The 18668-nt window shown below is 42.6% G+C and overlaps 1 protein-coding gene and 1 long non-coding RNA gene across 4 annotated transcripts in view; one reads left to right on the top strand and one right to left on the bottom strand.

Moving 5' to 3' along the window:
- Window positions 1-9512, bottom strand: part of LOC125644154 (uncharacterized) — a 63677-nt gene extending 54165 nt beyond the window's left edge. The window contains exons 1-2 of the long non-coding RNA XR_012670231.1: window positions 9400-9512; window positions 8915-8983 (exon numbers count right to left, since the gene is read on the bottom strand). This is a non-coding gene — a long non-coding RNA (uncharacterized LOC125644154). The remainder of the gene's footprint in view (window positions 1-8914; window positions 8984-9399) is intronic.
- CGNL1 (cingulin like 1) overlaps window positions 9447-18668 on the top strand; it is a 106800-nt gene continuing 97578 nt past the window's right edge. For all 3 annotated transcript variants that reach the window (XM_048867170.2, XM_048867169.2, XM_048867168.2), the window contains exon 1: window positions 9447-9569. The gene's annotated coding sequence lies outside the window, so the exon portion shown is untranslated. The remainder of the gene's footprint in view (window positions 9570-18668) is intronic.

Here is an 18668-nt window from a genome sequence, read left to right as displayed (position 1 = left end):
AATATAAAGCTGATATTTCATCAACTGGACTGCAGTTGCTTGTCAGTCTTGAGGATTTAAGCCCTGAGCCTGCAAATATGTATATGTTTAACTTTAAACCCATGCATATGTATTTGCAGGATCACTGTCTTTATTGTGAAATTGTCCACAGGAGGCCTCTCTGATAGTGTTACCTGAGTGCCTGACAAACTTACTGGGGGGAAATTATAGATTCTAGTAAAGCAAATTTCATATTACTTCCTCCCTTTGTTTCTTGCCTGTTGAAGTCGGGAAGGGACTGTCTGATACTAGATTAACAAAGAGAAGGTTCAGGGTGACTTGACTGCAGTCTATAAATAGCTACATGGGGAACAAATATTTAATAACAGTGTCTTCAGTCTAGCAGAGAAAGGTATAACATGAGCCAATGATTGGATGTTGAAGCTAAACAAATTGAGATGGAAATAATTCATAAAGATATATCCTAGAAATTATTTTGAGGCAGGTCTATGACCTGTGTTATATGGAAGTTCAGGCTAGATGACCACAATGGTCCCTTCTGGCCTTGGGAACTGTGAATTCATATTGGTTGGGGCCTCAGTGTGCTAGTGTAATACAAATAGTCAGTCATCATAATAACTATTAAAAAGAGCTATACCCATTGCAAAACATGATGTAACTCAGATTTAATTGACTGTGCTTTCCCTCTTTACGTAAACTACTCTGTGTTTACCTGATGACTGAAGCAATACTGTCAATATCCATTGTTAATTTCATCAAATTGAGTAACAATATATATTTTGGGTAAAATATATTCAGCATAGGCTTATCCCTCTGGTAAATCACAAACATCTGGGGAGTGTCCAGACTACCTTTTAAAAATTTGTTAACTACCTTGTGTTAATAGGCAATTAACTCCATACATTAGTATTAAACCCACAAGACTAAAAGGAATACAAACACAACAAATCTGAGTGCTGTCTTGGACGCTTAAAGTGAGATTTACAAACATACTGAGCATTTGCCTAATTTACTCAACAGAGATAGGCTATGTGTACACTAGAGAGCTTACAGCGGCACAGCTGTACCGACGCAGCTGTGCCCCAGTAAAACCTCTAGTGTAGCCGCTCTATGCCAACAGGAGACAGCTCTCCCGTCGACATAATTAAACCACCCCCAACAAGTGGTGGTAGTCATCCACACCAGCACTTATGCTGGTGCAACTTATGTCTCTCAAGGGCAGGGGTGAAAGTGGGCTGGTACAGTGTACCTGTAAGAAGTGCCCGCCAGTACCGGCCTGTACACAGCCCATGTTAAAGCGCTGCTATGGCTCTGCTTTAACGTCACTGCCCCTTTTGCCCCCCCACCCATCGGCGACCCTACCAGCAGGGCAGCCGATGGCAGGGGTAAAAGAGGCACCTGCCCTAGGAGCTGGAGCCCTGGGCCCTTTTAAATCGCCGCCATACCCCCGGGCAGCACAGGCCAGGCAGCGCGGATGGGCTGACTGGGGGAGGCTGATCCCCAGACCTGCCCTTTCCACCCAACGTGCAAGGCCCCCATACCAGTAAGTCTTCTGTGTTACTTTCACCCCTGCTCAAGGGTGTGTGTTTTTCAGACTCCTGAGCAACATAAGTTATACCGACATAACTGGTAGTGCAGACATAGCCTTAGGGAAGATGAAAAGAAGGGAATTACATTACTTCGGACAAGCAGAGTCTGCTGCTTGCCAATACTTTAGTACGAACATGCTCGGCAGCCCTGATGGACCAATACCGTTAATCAAGATTGGGATCCTTCAGTCTTTTCTTCGGGAGAACTCCCATTGTTTTCATAGATTTGCCCAAGTAAGATATGCAGGACACTGTCGTAACTTATAAAGTTAAATTTATGTACTGTTATTTTTTGTCTGTACTTCAGTGTAATGTTAACTTCTTTACAAATAGGGGGCAGGAGAATGGGAGGAGAGATTGGTTGTAATTATATCCTGAAGCCCTCGAACAATATTATATCAGACACAGCTGCTGCTGCAAATATAACGTTTACTATATACACACACAAACCAGTAGGGGCCCCCAGTCATCTAAATAAATGCACACAGTAGATTTATCTCATTAATTTTCTATTAAATGATTTATTTTGGAGGAATGGCAGATGAATTGCAGTATGGAATTATGTGCTCCCACTTCCTCTCTGTGCACAGGTACTTTCTTTGACATGGGAAGTACATGCTTTAGTTTTCAGATTTTGCATCTATTGCATGCCAGATGTAATAACAAATAAAGTCACTTTTTTCACATTCAATCACTATTTTATTGCAGCAGTTTCACTCATTTAAGGGCCCCAGGGTTAAACTGTTGCATTATTTTGCTTTTGTAATATGGACTTACTTCTTGGGGCATCTAGTTATCTGGGACCATGGGTCTTGAACCCAAGTCCACAGGGCTCATTGGAGCTAGCAGATTCCAATCTGCAAAGTTTTGATAGAATAGGAGCTGAACTCAGCCAGAGGACCCCAGTCCTGGGAGCTGATCAGCAGAACACTGAAAGCCCTGACTGGTCCACAACCTACTTAAACCCAGTACAGGAACAAGAAGTTGCCTATGCAAGTAGAATCCATCTTGCTCTGGAATGTGTGCCTTGTGCTTCCTGCTCCCCTGGCTTAACTTCCTGGTATCCTGACCTGGCCTGACTCTGGTTATCAATCCATGGTTAAGCTCTCAATTTTGTCTCCTGCTTCTGATCTCCTGGTGACTTGACACCTGACTCTGTTTTGCCCCCTGGCCTGTTTCAGACTCTGACCTCCAGATATCTAACCTGGCCCAACTCCTGCATTGACCACTACTTCAGACCGCCCACATCCTCATTGTGGCCACCTGCACAGGATACATTGAATTTTAATGACAGCTCAGGAAAAGAGCTAAATTACCTCGCTGGAATTTTATTTTACATCTTCGCTGGAGCAGGAATACTTTTAAACCTGTTGTTATAATTTACATTTATTTAGCACGAGTTCATCTGTGTGTATATATGCAGTATCCATGTTCTGCAGCACTGTTATAAGCATAGAGACAACTAAGCATGTGATTCTGATCTCGTTTGTTTTACACTGACAAAACTCCATTAGCATTTAGGGAGTTACTCCTTAACAGAATTGTTCCCTCTGCTCTTGCCTTTGGCAAGCCTCAGTGCAAGAGGTATTCTAAGGATGGGTTGGGGTTTGTCAAGGGCAGGGTCTTTGTAGTGCAGAACTCTATAGCCAGACTGGGCAGCTCAAGGTTACAGCAGCCTATTGGCCTGCCTAAATTATGCAGGATCTCTTGGATCCCAGCCAGCCCAGAATCCCAAGGTTACAGAAGTGAATTAATGATAGCTTTGCCCACACCTTTCTCTTGGCTTCCACATGCATATACAGCCTTATGTGGCAAGTCAAATGACTAAGGGAGCTGTCTCTGCTAGGAAACAAGGTATGTTCTCAACTCAAGTTAATTAACATGAGATAAAAATCTTAGGGAAGAGAAGGCAGTTTGTAGCCCTCACACAAGTTAGAGGTCAAAGTAAACCCTAGGCTACCTCATAAGGTATGTCTACGCTGCACTGTAAGCCCAGGCTCAAGGTTAACCCCGCCTTTCGTCTACACTGCAGTTGCACTAACCCAGGGCTCAGACCCATCCCCATTGCTTTGCAGCATAGCTGCGGCCCCAGTTGACTCAGGTCTTGGGAGTCATCAGCAAGCGTCCCCTGGAATTGTGGGATAACTTCCTTAGTCCTCTCTATCCCAACAACCTGCAGTCCACTCTGTTGAAAATGATAGCTGCCATCTTTCTCCCTCCCAGCAAACAGCAGCAACTCAGGTCAGCATTAACCTATTCTGTTTCTGATCACCAATCTGCAAGCACACTATCAGAGAGCCTCCTGGGTTTGCAATGGATAGCAAACAGATCAAGACTTTCCAAAGCGAGCCGTAATGTGCAGGGTGGGCAATGAAGTTTTCCCACAGTGCACCATGCTCACATTTCTGGGGGTGCTAGGGACTCTGGGATATGGTTACTTTGGGTTGGGTCTGTGCACTTCAGAGCCCTAGGTTCAAGCACAGATTCAAAGCGTGTTAAATAAGGTTTAAATACAATGTAGGCACTCAAACCAAGGGTTCCCTAACACAGGTCAGTGACTTGAGTCCCACTAACCCTGGGCTTACCTTGCAGTGTAGACATACCCATAGTATTCAACTTGACCTTCTAACTTGTGTGTAAATTACAAACTGCTAACATTTTTGCCTCAGGCTAGTTACCCTGTGTTAGCTAACATGAGGTAAGAACACACTTTTTTTTTTTTTGGGGTGAAAATGCACCCAAGATGTTGTATCTCAGCTGTCCTACATTCTCATCCCTCTTTTCAGTCATTTCACTTGCCAAGGTGTAAAGTTGGTCTATGCCTAAAATTGAAAGCTGACATAGCTATGTTGGTTGGGGGTGTGAAAAAAACAACCCCCTGACCAATGTCGCTATGCCAACCTATCCCCCAGTGTAGACACAGCTATGTTGATGGAAGAACGCTTCCGTTGTTGTCGCTACCATTGTTCAGATAGGTAGTGTTCCTACAGCGATGGAAAAACCTCTTCCGTAAGTGGCTGTGTCTACACTATGGAGTGATGCTGGCACAGCTACGGTAAGGTAGCTATGCCACGATAGCGTCTGTAGCATGACATACCCTTACGGTCATGCCAAATTGCCAGAAAGTCCTGCAGTGTGAGAATGCTTCTCAGCCTCTGTAGTGCTGGGATCATTCAATTTTCTCAGACTGGTATGATGTTCCTCTCCACAGTCCGTGCATGTTATAGCTAGAAGGAGCTCAAGTGTTATGGGTTGTATGAGCAGTGCTCCCATGCAGCTGGGACAAGGCAGAATGAGATAGGAGAAGTGCTAAGGGGGAAAGAAATAAGAAGGGAATAACCATTTAGGGAAGTCCTCTTTCTTTCTTTTATCTGAAGAAGCTGAGTTTCTCCATTGGGGAAACATTAGGTAAAAGCAGGAAACAACATTTCTTCAAATATACAAAATGCACTCATCTGCCTTGAGGACTAACCCTATAGAAAGTTTGAAGTTTACAAACTAACCATTTCTTGGAGTTATGTGAGCCCAAAATTGTTTTGACTTTTATAAATGGATGGATTTGTGGGGTTTTTTTTCACTTGTATAACTCAAAAACGACTCAAGTTTGTTAAAACATCAGAGTAATTCACTAAGGGACAAAATTCTCAGAAAAAATTCTGCTTAAAATGAAGTGTTTTGAAGAAGTATCAAGTGTGTAAAAATAGGGGTTTAGATTTTTTATTCCTGGAAATCAAAGAGAACAAATTTCAGTTTCAGATTGTATTCAATAGTGTTAGTTGTTAGTTTTTATACAAAGCAATAGGCTTTTATCCTTTTTAATTTTCAGCCAAACCTTTATAGCTCACATTTCGAAGGGACAAGTCAGAAGCAGCATCTAGTTGTGTGGTATCGGGAAATGTAGTTTTTTTTCCCAGTGTAAGAGTTGTTAGTTCAATATCCCTTGAAATAAGGAAGCCAGGAAAATGTAAAGCCTCAATTCACAGATATTAAGGTCAGAAGGGACCATTATGATCATCTAGTCTGACCTCCTGCACAAGGCAGGCCACAGAATCTCACTCACCTACTCCTGCGAAAAACCTCACCCCTATGCCTGAGCTATTGAAGTTCTTAAATCGTGGTTTAAAGACTTCAAGGAGCAGAGAATCCTCCAGCAAGTGACCCGTGCCCCATGCTACAGAGGAAGGCGAAAAACTTCCAGGGCCTCTTCCAATCTGCCCTGGAGGAAAATTCCTTCCCAACCCCAAATATGGCGATCAGCTGAACCCTGAGCATATGGGCAAGATTCACCAGCCAGATACCCTGGAAAGAATTCTCTGTAGTAACTCAGATCCCACCCCATCTAACATCCCATCACAGGCCATTAAGCCTATTTACCATGAATAGTTAAAGATCAATTAATTGCCAAAATCATGTTATCCCATCATACCATCTCCTCCATAAACTTATCGAGTTTAATCTTAAAGCCAGATAGGTCTTTTGCCCCCACAGCTTCCCTTGGAAGGCTATTCCAAAACTTCACTCCTCTGATGGTTAGAAACCTTAATCTAATTTCAAGCCTAAACTTCCAGTTTACTAAAGTGAGAGTCTGCATTGATTAGTCAAACGGTGAGAGGTAAAGTTATATCTGCTAGGAGCCAAGTATCACATGAAGTCTAATTCTGGTTATAAAAGTGCAGTTTTCAAACCAGTGTGACCTCAGTGCTGATCAATAAATGGAAGTTCAAAAGGACAGCTAAATTTGGAGAATGCCAAACAGAGTTTGGGGTGTGTTAGAGCACCTGACAGCTAGAATTAATCCACAGCATAGGGGTCTAGGGCATTATTGTTTGTTTTGCTTTTGTTGCTTACTCCATTTTGTATTGTATTTTACAGCTAATGAACTGTGCAGTCTGTAAAACATTAATCCTGATGTCAAGTCAGTTTTGTAAATAAGGATCAATGCCTCAGTTTAAAGGGAAAGAAAAATGTGGGGAAGGATATGGTAGCTTACATTGGGAAGCTGAAATATATGCTATATATTGAGCTGAAAATCTACCTTTAGCCCAAGACTATATTGTCTCTGTATTTTTATTCGCGCCTTTGACACTGCCTCATCCAACTGGACAATAGTCTTTTAGGGTATTACAACTGGACTCTGGGTCTTGTTGAATTAGGTCTCTGTCTTACTAGCATTGTTAAATCAAGTACTCCCAAATCTTTACCTTCCAACAGTCCTGGGTTTCAGGGGCTGTCCCATTTTGAACCCCCAACCCCCTGTTCCAGTTGAAGAGCAGTTTGCCGTGGGCCCCAGTTTGAGAGGGCCCCCGTTTGAGAGGGCCCCCAAACTAAGTGGCATTGTGATCTCACACACAAGGTCACAGCATCACTCAAAGTTTGGCCTGTCTGCCCTGCGGTCTCCATGTATGGAGGGATGGATGGGCCAAATCTGATGGTGCTGAATTCTGTTAACACACTTGAAATGGTAGAGAGATGCTAAATTACTGAGTATGCTGGACTACAATAGAAAGAAAAGTGCATGATAGGTAAGGCAACATGAAAAGATTAATTGTAAACTCATGCTAATAACTGGTAGTCATGACTGCTGTGTGTTTTAGTAGTAGCTGCCTTTCTTTTACATCTAGTTATGCTAGGTTCTTTGCAACTACTTATAGACCAATATGGCACACTCCTATACACTACAGAAATCCAGTTCTCTTAAAATCATCTCCAGCAGTTTTAATTTTCTAATTATTTTGGATTCCCTCTAGCTTTACTGATTTTTATTTCCAGTACAGAACCCAGTACTACATGCAGTGCTTCAGTAATGAAATTATCAATGCAGTGGTGAGAGAAGAATTATTTTTTCTTGCCTATACCTTTTATTAAGATGTATAAATACCTATTTATACATCTTAATAAAACAGACAAATTCTGTACAGCAGTATCACACTATGTGCTCCTGTTCATCTTACTGTCTATCATCCCAAAACCTCTTTTGTAGTTCAGTTTTGTAACTGGCAGTCTTCTATTTTATAGTTACAAATATGGTGAATTCTTCCTCCCCCAAAAAAATCACCTTAACCCTAATGTCTAATATTGTCTCATTGTTTCCTTGTATTCTCTCATCTGTTGTTCTTTGTTTTATACTTAGCTTATAAACTATATGGAGCAGGGACTGTCTTTTGTATGTAGCACCTAGCACAACAGGGTCTTGGTCTCTGTCTAAGGCTCCTTAGGTATTACGATAATACAAATAAATAATAAGTTACACCAGGCCTACTATATTCCCCTCATTAACAAAATGGTTGAGTTGACATGATCTTGCCATCAGTTTGACCTCTGTCTTATCCCATGATTCCACTATTGATTAGCTGACTGGTTCAGATAACATAACCAACTTGCATCTTTTTTGAGGTTCCAGAAAGTTAACTTTGGTCCTGATTCTCCTGAAATACTCATCTCTTGGAGTACGGCGATCAGCACTTATTTAGCCTGCCTGTGCATGCCACATTCATAGGGTGACCATATGTCCCATTTTGGTCAGGACAGTCCCTTTTTTGAGCCCTCTCCCGGCGGTGGCAACATTTCTGGCAAAACTGGGCATTTGTCCTTTTTGCTCTTGCCAACTGATTATCATGCACCAAATGCACAGTTTTGCCAAAAAAGTGGGGTGCAACCTCTAGCAAAGAGCAGAGGAACATGTAGGAGAGAGGGGGGCAAGCAGCAACACCAGCCCTGTGCAGGAGGGAGGGCTCTGGAGAGCAGCTTGGGCTGGGCCAGCCCCGCAGAGGCAGGCAGCAGGGGGAGCTCAGGCCAGTCCCACACGCAGGGAGGGAGAGGGAGGCCTCGGGTCTGCCCAGGGCAGGTGGCAAGGAGGCTCTGGCCAGCCCCACCACACTGTGGGCAAGCGGCAGGAGGGTTTGGGAGGGAGGGAGAGCCGGGCCTCGAGCCAGCCCCATGTAGGAGGGGGCCTCAGGTCAACCCTGTGAGGTGTCCCATTTTCCCTTTGGGAAAATATGGTCACCCTACATTCAGTAAGGATCCACTGCAGAAATGCCATAGCATGTGATATGTCTTACTTCAGTTCTTTCTAATCAAGCAGAAAACACTGGAAATATTATGAAAGCTTGACCTTGTGAGACTTCTAGTCTAGCTGAACTGGTTCTGAAAATCTTTCAAATGCTTAAGTGCATCTGTCTTTCCAGGTTTTCCCACGGGTACTTATTATAATGCTCTTAATGGAGAGAGCACCTCGTTGTCTTGTTTGCTCTAGGTTACATGGCATCACCACTAGGTTAATAATTTTCTTCATCTACTACTGTACTTAACGTTTGGTTTGCACTTACCCTTCTCTATTCTTGCGGTGCTTCCCCTGTTCTCGTGAGCCCTGCTACGCTTATCAGGGTCTTACATTCCTTGAAATTAATAGAACGGAACCGTGTTTTAAACAGAGACTGGCCAGAGCTGCGAAAAGGGAGCTCTGGTCTTTTAACCAGCCGAAAGCGGAGTGTGCTGGGGCCCCGGGGGCTGGTTCTCGGGGAGGTGGTTCTCACCACGCTCCTGCAGCCTGGTGTGACAGGGGCTGAAGCCAGTGAACAAAGCAGGGCTCAGGAGCGAGGGGTTACTCCTCACACGCCGCACGACACGAGACGTGCGCACACAGCAGCCAAGGGCTCTGGCCTGAGGCGCTCACAGGCTACCACAGCCTGGGCACCGCGGGTCAAAGAGCCACCGCTCCGGTGGGGGCAGGGCAGCCCCCGCTGCTCGGAGCGCCTGTGAAGCCCCAGGGCCCGCGGCCCTGCCCGAGCGGGGAGCCCCGCCCTCGCCTCACCTGCCTGGCCCCGCGGCGTCCCTGACTCCTCCCTGGCTCGGGGTGGGGTCTCCTGGCCGGGCTGGCCCCCTCCCCGCCAGCGGAGGCGGGGAGTCGGTGCTCAGCCCTCAGCGCGGTCGTGCCTGGTTCGGGCGGCGAGCAGGGCGCTGAGGGGAGCCGGCTGCGGGCAGGTGAGAGCGCCCGAGCGGCGCCGGGGACGAGGCGGTGGCGGGGGGGCACGCGGGGCGCCTCTGTCACCGACTCCCCCCGGAAAGGGCCGTGGCCGGCCGCAGCCCCCTTTCCCGGGCACCAGCGGCTCCCGCGCCCTGCAGCCCCCGGGCAGGGAGGGCGCGCTGCTGGCCTGGGCACTTACTGCTGCCCGGGGCGGATGGGAGCGGCGTCGGTGGTCAGGGCACGGGGTGGTGTCTGCTGCCCGGGGCGGGGGGCGCGGCCGTGCTGGCCTGGGCGCTGCTGCCCAGGAGAAGGAAGGGGATGGGCTGTGGGGCGCCTGAACGCGTCGCTGTTGCTGGGAAGTTGCACTGTGGCTCCGAGTTGCTGTGCTCACTGGCTTCCTCTCCTTTACGCCGGCTTCTTCCCAAAGGCCAAGGACGTGGAGTCCTTCCCCTCGGGAACAAGCTACTCAGCACAAGACTCCTTATAAACTCATCTGACAAAAATGGGGAGGCTCCCCGGAAGCGCTGTTAATTACACCCTTGGTAGTATTGCTTCAGGAGGGCAACGACAGCCTTGAAGTGTCCCATTAGCATTGCTTCGCTGGGTCAGCTCCACCTGGACTGTAAAGGTGGGATTGCCGGTGTTGTCTGACGCTGGTGTTTCTACCACTGTTGTACGTGGTATAGGGGTTAAAGGCTAGTAGCTACCTGGCCGCAGCTGTGCAGGAATGTAAGCTCTTTGGGGCAGAGCCTGCTCTGTGTGTTCCTATGGTCCTTAGCACAATGGGGCTCTGGCACTAGAAATGTTAAATAAGAGAAATCAAGCTCTAATTTCTGCTGCCACTGGTGGAGCTGAATCAGTAATAGCAAGGAAAGCGGGGAGAATTTTGGAGGAAATAAAAAGAAAAGGAGTACTAGTGGCACCTTAGAGACTGACCAATTTATTTGAGCATTAGCTTTCCTGAGCTACAGCTCACTTCATCGGATGCATGAAATAAAGGAAATAAAGTCAGTGAAAACCAGGCCTGTGTCTCACCAACTTCCCCTTCTTCTGGTAAAGTTCTCTGGGCAGGAACTGTATTTTCATACCTGCTGTGCAGCTCACTGGTGATACTTATAGTAATAATGTACTGGGAGGTGTTGGCCCTGCCCTTAGATTTCAGATGAGTTCATGTGATCCCATGCTGCTGGGAACACAGGTAGGGCTATCATGTATCTCAGAAGTGTGTGGGTGTGGAGTTGCATACTAGGCTGCCTGTTGGCTAGGGTTAGTGTGGGCACAATCTTAGCACCCTTGAACCATGACCCTTTGGTGGAGATGGGGATGTGCCAACTTGTAGACACACATTCTTCTGCAGATTCCAGGGATTCCTGAAGTGGGGGCACCCCCTGACTTCTTCATCTCCCTTTTATTCTATGAATTAACTTATTTTTGAGAAGGGGATTGTGCTTGCTTTGTGTGTGTTCACTTGCATAGGAAAATCTTGGAAGATAATTTGCCCATTCATTCCTCTTCCAGTTAACCATGCGAATGATATGTTGTATGTGGTTGTATACGATGATAGCTTTATAGCGAGATCCATGCTGCCTCTGGTGAATATGGATTAGCATCAGCAGCTGGCTGAAGAACAATTTGTCACAGCTTTTACCTCTAGCCTGTACTTCCCCGCAACATGTAATTTTCTTGTTGTATGAGCTGAATTTTTGTGCAAGGTAGAATAATTTTTAAAAGGATCATTGCTGCAAATAATGGAATAGTATTCAGAGGGAAGTAATGGAAGCCCATACTTGGAGACACATGGGTTTTTGTTTTTGTTTTTTTTACCTCAACATCTCCAGTGTGCTTGACTTCTACAAATGTAGAAGACATGGTCTCTCTCCTGAGGATTGTACAACATAAGACCTGGATCCTGCAAATGGATCTAGTGGGCCCTTAGGACTCCTTATGGATGTGAGGGTACACCTGAGTGGATCAGTTGCCAGGATTAGTGTTGAAATCATACTCTGACAAATCAGTTCAATTATATGGAATAGCTGCACAATAGTTAAGGTTGCATTACAAAGTTCAGTTTAATAGGAGTGTTTAACCTTTATTTTGTAAAAATCTTATTTAAATGGCTAATGCCAAAACATAGAATATAAACTTTGAGCACGATTTGAATTTTTTAGGGTGGTTTGATTAAAAATGAATTAATTAAGAGAGAATAATAATTTAGAAATCACCCCTTTTAGCAATTTTTCACTGGATTGTCTCATGCAAAACCCAGAATAGCTTCCCTAAAGCATGGAATGTGTGACAGCCAGATGTGCTGATTTGTTGATATAATTGATACAGGCATATGAGGTCGCTATTAAAAAGTTTTGTGATAAACTGCAAATTTGATTACATTGGGTATCTGTTGGAGATGGAAATGAAAGCCTCATAGAGAGTTAGTGTGTTATCAGTATTGTTGCAGGCAATGTGAAAGTAGAAAAGAATGCACAATCTTTCCTCTTAGGTTCTTATTTCCGTTCTTTTAGGGTTTTGGATGGATAGGATGTGTTGTGCTGCAAATACTGCCACTAAACTTAGCCTTTGCTTGCTAATTTAGGCTGAAGGGCAGAATTTCAGGAAGTATAGTTTTTTTATTTTCACATATATGTTATCCACTTGTAGATTATTGCTGAAAAGCTTTGTGGAAAAAGTATATTTTCAGGAGTGATATAAAGTCAGACTAACTGAACACAAAGAGATACTGAGTAAGGAGGAATCTTGCATTAACCAGTGCAATGGACTAGGTGATTTAATAATTTTCCTCATCTCTAATTATAATTTTTGGGTTTTTTTGTTGTCATGGTAGAGTGTAGTGTATTCAGTGGTGTGTGTTTGTGCATTTCCACCAAAGTTAGGATTGTTTTTCTTGAATCTTTCGCAGACGTGGTGTTTTCAGTTTTGTGTATTTGTTTTGTTTTGTTTTTTTCCTGGAATCTTGGCTTTTGGTTAACAAGTCTGCTTTGGAAGAAAACATTTGTAATTGTTTTTCAGTAATGAAAGGTGATATGTTTTTGTTCTGAGAAGTGTCAAGATGTCTGCTATCAATGAATGTGTATCTTAGAAGGAGTCCTTGTGGCACCTTACAGACTAACAAATTTTTTTGGGCATAAGGACTCCTCGTTGTTTTCACTGAAACAGACTAACACAGCTACCCCTCTAAAACCTATCTTAGAAGGAACATTCAGCAAGGTTATAATTACCTGTATAGTTAAGTATAAGATGTTTAACATTTAGTGTAAAAATAGAATATAATAATCTTAAAATGTAGTATCTAAGAACCTACAAATAACTTGAAAATATTTAGTGTGCTGCTATGTATGCATAATGTGAGCAAACATATTTTGAAGTATCTAGAATGTTATCTCTTTAAAGTGGCTTAGAAATGGTTTTTGAAGAGCGTTTATCTTTCAGATTACTTCTGACATTTGGTGTTTGTGTAGTTCTGCACACACTGCAGTGGTTTCTGATAAAGGAAATGGTGGTATCTTCTTCATGGCTTAATTTTTTTCATATTTCTAAGATTCAAAAAAGTTCTGCAAGAGTTGCTAAGCATTTGTTTAATTAAAAAGTTTCTTTCTGGGATACATACTCATGGGATCAATCTCAGGGAACATGAAATGTTACTTGAGCATCAGTGCAATGCTAACTCTATAAAACAGTAATCTAAAATAGATTACAATAACGTAAAAAGTAAAACTAGAAATGGAAGACTAATGGGTATCCTCATTAGCACAGCCAGGAAAAATGTATTATGCACAAACTTGTGGTAATTACCGATGAGGTGATCTGTCTATGGATGTGCATTGCATTTGTCTGCTTACAATAGATGTTCTTATTCTCCATGACAGACTAGCTCCTTTTATTTAATACAATACTTATTTTTTGTTAGTCTAATAAATGGTATAATCATTTATATTATCCAAATTAATTCCTAGCAAAGCAGCACGTATCATATTTGTTATGTGTGTTATTAGATTATCAGACTTGCACTATCATTGTTCCTGACATTGCACTTATGACTACAATGTGGGTGTGACAGGATCCCCAGGGTGCAACCTGGGGCTGTGGGACCACTATGTCCCCTTAACTCTCCAGCCTTGGCTGTCTCTCACAATGCTTTGCTAGTGACAAGCAGCAAACCCCTCCAGGCGCTGTGATCACTCAGCACAACAGCATGTAGAGCCCCACAGCCAGCTGCTAGATTGCATGAATGCTCCCAGAGCCACTCGTAATCACACGGAGAAAAGCACACCGCTCAAGATGAGCCGCGCAAGTTTATTAATTGGTTCACCACTTCATCAATAGAAAGTGGATATATACCAGCCTTTGTAAACTTGAGCAGATTTACCAAACACTTAAGGTAAACTCACTGGTAAAGATAAACAGTAAAACAACTTTATTGACTGCAAAAGATAGATTTTAAGTGATAGGCAAAGAGTCAGAGTGGTTACCAAATTAAAATAAAATACTGTATAAGCTTGCAGTCTAAACTCTCGACCCTATTAGACTGGGCAACATCTAGATTAAGCAGTTTTCTCACCCCACTGGATATTGCAATTTATAGTACACAGGTTTCACTCTTGAAACCTGGGCCAGTCTCCTCTGTTGGAGTCTTCAGTCTCTCAGTGTCCTTGTTGTTTGCAGCATCGGTGTGGGAGAGGAGGAAAGGCCAAGCATGGGGCCACTGTGTTCTGTTTTATACCCTTAGTCCATGTGCTTGGAGAACACAAGTCCAGACGTGTCTGGTGGGCATTGCTGAGTCACCAGGCAAGGTTGAGCAATTTCCCTGGTGTGACCTTGTACAAGTGAGTCATTGCATTGTAGCTCTCTTGCTGGACGACGGCTGCTGATGGTTGTTCGACACCTGCCTGGGCATTGGTTATCCCCCTGGTTATTGTCTTTGTGGAGCTAGTGTCTGGGCGCTTCCCAAAGCAACATCATATTTTAGTGACAAACATATAACACAATTCTCATAATTTCATATGTATTAACGATATATATATTTAGATGGAACGGTGTATTTCAGCAGATCATAACCTTTCCCATGATACCTTACAAGGAATGCTTTGTATGCAATATCATAATTATATACAAATGATGAATGTGGGGGTCACAGAGTGCTCCCCTGGCATGTAGAGTGTCACAGTGGGTTTCCCTTTACAGTGGACATTTGGAAGAAATGGAACTTAACTCTCTGAGTCTAAGGTATGTCTACGCTACGTTTTGAAACCTGCAGCAGCGAGTCTCAGAGCCCGGGTCTACAGATATGGGCGTGCGCTACATCGCTAAAACCAGCAGGATAGACATTATGACTCAGGATGGAACTTGGGTTCTGAAGCTCACCCTTCTCCCCAGCCGCTGAGCCCCTTTGAGACTCGCTGTTGCAGGTTTTAAAACATAATATAGATTTACCCTAATAGGTGGCTTCCTCAAACTGGGCCATGGATGCAATCAATTTCATTTCTGTGCAGTCCTAGAAGTTTACCTCAATAGCAGGATGAAACATATTTTTATGGTGAATAAGAGTATAATGTCTATTCCAATTCCTACCCATCCTATATAGCTAAAAGTGGATCTTTTGCGGAACAGGGTTAAAGTTAGTTTGCTTGGAGGTTGCGATGTCATCTGGAATGTAAAGGTGAAATGGCATGACCTCTGACTTGAATACTTAACCCTTTGGTCATAGAGTAACATGAGATAAATGTTTTTACAAACTGGTAGTAAGACAATTAGTTAGCCTAGGCCACAAAGTTAAGCTTCCGTGCCCCTCCTGTTCTTACTATGGAAACTAGCTGTTTGTATTGTAAACTGATCAAATATGTCAAGGCTAGGAACCTGCAGAAACCTGTAATTTAAAATGGTGTATAACAATTTGAAAACAAGGATTTCATAATTGAAACACTAGCAAAACTTTAATTGTAGTGTCTTTACTATGTAATATTGTGACAGTAGATGACAAGAATAATCTTTTTATTACAAAAATAATGAGTTCCTTTTTAAATAATATTACTGTTATTATTTGTATTACTTTAGCACGTAGGAACCCTAGGTTCATATAACATCAAAATGATCTGTTCTGTCAACATTCTAGACTTATTTTTTTAAACTAATTTTGTAATTTAATGCTTTCAGTAGGAATTGCACTCCAGCTTCACATAAGACTGTTATATGATATGCAAAAACCTACATGGCATTAATGTTGTGAAGTCAAACTCTCACAGTAGTAAATGAAAGAATCAGGTTGTGTTTGCAACGTTAATTTGTCCATATAAATGTATAACTTAAATATACACTAACAGCCTACTAATTAAAAAATGCTACATATGTAATATACCGTATATACTCGTTCATAAGCCGAATATTTTTGGTAAAAAAGTAATGCATCAAAGAGCTGGAGTCGGCTTATAAACGGGTCTACACCAAAATTTGATGATTTTAAACTCTATGAAATCATTGAATTGAATATCTAATACATTGTTTTGTTTACCTGGAGCGTCTGCAGGCATGGAGCCCCTCAGTTCCCTGTGGCCGTGGTTTGCCGTTCCCAGCCAATGGGAGCTGCGGGAAGTGGCATTGGCTGAGAACGGCAAACCGCGGCCACAGGGAACTGAGGGGCTCCATGCCTGCAGACGCTCCAGGTAAACAAAATGTCCCAACCTGCCAGCGGCTTACCCTGACAGGCCAGGAGCCAAAGTTTACCAACTCCTGCAATATAGGGTCGGCTTATGAAAGGGTCATACAGTTTTTACTAGTTTTACCTATCCCTCTTGGGGGGATCGGCTTATAAACGAACAGGCTAATGAATGAGTATATACAGTAGTTATTGAAACCTTAACATCTGCATTTCCTGACTTTTTGGATGCTTTTTAAAATTCATACACAAATATGAGTCCTATGGTTAGACTATTTGTGTATGTAAGCCTTTGCAGGATCAGGGTCTTTACCTACAGTATATTAATGCAAGTTTTTTTTTTCTTTTTAAATATAGAAGAAGACGACTTTGGTAGCGAACCCTTGCAGTTGCACTGTGGAGTTGTGCAATGTTTGCGAACTGGCAATAACACAACAAAAACCTAATAGAAATATTTTACTGCACTTGTGCACAAGTGAATGCACTTAAAATGTTAACATATTTTTTCAAAATTTCCAGATGACATGTTTCTTATTGAGGACTAACTATAAATGAAGTTTGAACTTTTAAAAGTTCAGGCATGTTGAGTTACTTGTTCATGTAAGTTTATATAGTACTAGAAGGGAGTAAGTAATTTCTCCTCATCCTGTAAATGGAAGTGATTGAAAAGATTTTGCTCACAAATTCCCAAAACCTTTGGACTGAAATCAAGCATTGAAAGCTTCAGCCCAAAAGAGTTTTTCAGAAAGTTATGAGTGGGGCTTACAATGAAAATTGAGGTGTAACTTGTTTGCTAACTGTAAAATATACAATAAGTTTATTATAGTACAGGGGTCAGCAACCTTTCAGAAGTGGTGTACCGAGTCTTCATTTATTCACTGTAATTTAAGGTTTCGTGGGCCAGTAATACATTTTAACGTTTTTAGAAGGTCTCTTTCTATAAGTCTTTACATACAAAAATAGTTTAGTTATATATTAAAGTAAATAAGGTTTTTAAAATGTTTAAGAAACTTCATTTAAAATTAAATTAAATTAAAATGCAGAGTCCCCCGGACTGGTGGCCAGGACCCGGGCAGCGTGAGTGCCACTGAAAATCAGCTCGCGTGCCGCAGGTTGCCTACCCCAGTTATAGTGTATGTTATGTGTCCATCACATGAGGATTTGGGAAACTGAAAAGGAGAGAGTAAAGAGCTAACCTGAAAACATATATCAGAATCTGTTTTTAGTTTTACTGTAATATTTATTGGTACCTCTTGTACTGTGGTTACCTAATAACTAATATTGATAAATGACACGTTCAGTGCATTGTTACGTTTTTTGGTTTTTTTCTGGCTTAAAATCAGCTCTGAATTTTTGAACTTTGCCATGAAGTTAAAGTGTAATATTAAGGAAGTACCCTGTGTTCTTTCGGGCAAAGTTGTGTTCTTTTTCTTAGAAGTTAGCCAAAAGTAGAAATTGGCTTAGCTTCACTCTACACACCATCGTATTTTACCAGTCTGTCTTCTAAATCCATTACCACAGTGATAATGACATAATAGTAATGTCTAGTCCTTCCAGCCAGTATTGTGATGGAAATTTTAAAATAGGCCCCTAATACAAGGCACATTATGAGCCTGAGTCTGAAAAGTGCTGAGTGATTCAGGGTATAACATGGTGTATGACAGTGAATTTTCTAGGCCAACAGTATTTGCGTTATGTAGTAGATGAAGATCTGAAACAAAGCACTGGCTTTTCATGAAGAAAAGTATCTTAATGAAAGCAGAGCGCCTGAGTTGGCTGGACATGTTCACAAAGATCCTATTCTCATCTAAAGTAACCACCGTTGTATTGAAGAGATTTTCTCAGTCTAAAAAACCTGGAGAATTAATACACAGTAATGTTACATTATTTATCAGTTATGTCTGGTCTATAAATAACATAGTGAAGCACAAAAACACAGAAATGAAAAATTATGGCCCTCTACTCCTCCATTCACAGACACACACTTCATTACTAGACCACCACTGTGCATCTTTGGTAGCACACTACTACCTTAACTTTGTCCCAGCAGGGATGCCAGACTCCAAATGTGAGTGAACAGGATTTTCCAGAACTGTGCAGAAAGGATAATGATCTGTTTGGTGGTGGTGGTAGGGAGTTTAGTTAAAGGATTAGTGGAAAGCTGGCATCCCTATTAGGGCATAGTTAAGGTTATGGTGTATTGTCTGTGGCATATGGTGGTTATCACTGAATGGGATCTTTGGGTTTGTGATTATGGAGCGCAGCTTGAAACTCTTAACTGACACCTACTAGCCTGAGGACTGAGCCTACTAGAGTGGGTGAATAATACCTGTGCTCTAATATCCAAAGACTATGCCCTTCCTTCCCCAAAGCTGTGCATCCTGCAATTTAAAGTGACAGGTGTGTACTGTATATAATTGTAACATTTTCAGTCATTTTGTCTGTGTAATAC

The sequence above is a fragment of the Caretta caretta genome, chromosome 10 (assembly GCF_965140235.1).
Source record: "Caretta caretta isolate rCarCar2 chromosome 10, rCarCar1.hap1, whole genome shotgun sequence".
NCBI lineage: Eukaryota > Metazoa > Chordata > Testudines > Cheloniidae > Caretta > Caretta caretta.
This window is presented reverse-complemented; position numbering and strand designations above follow the sequence as displayed.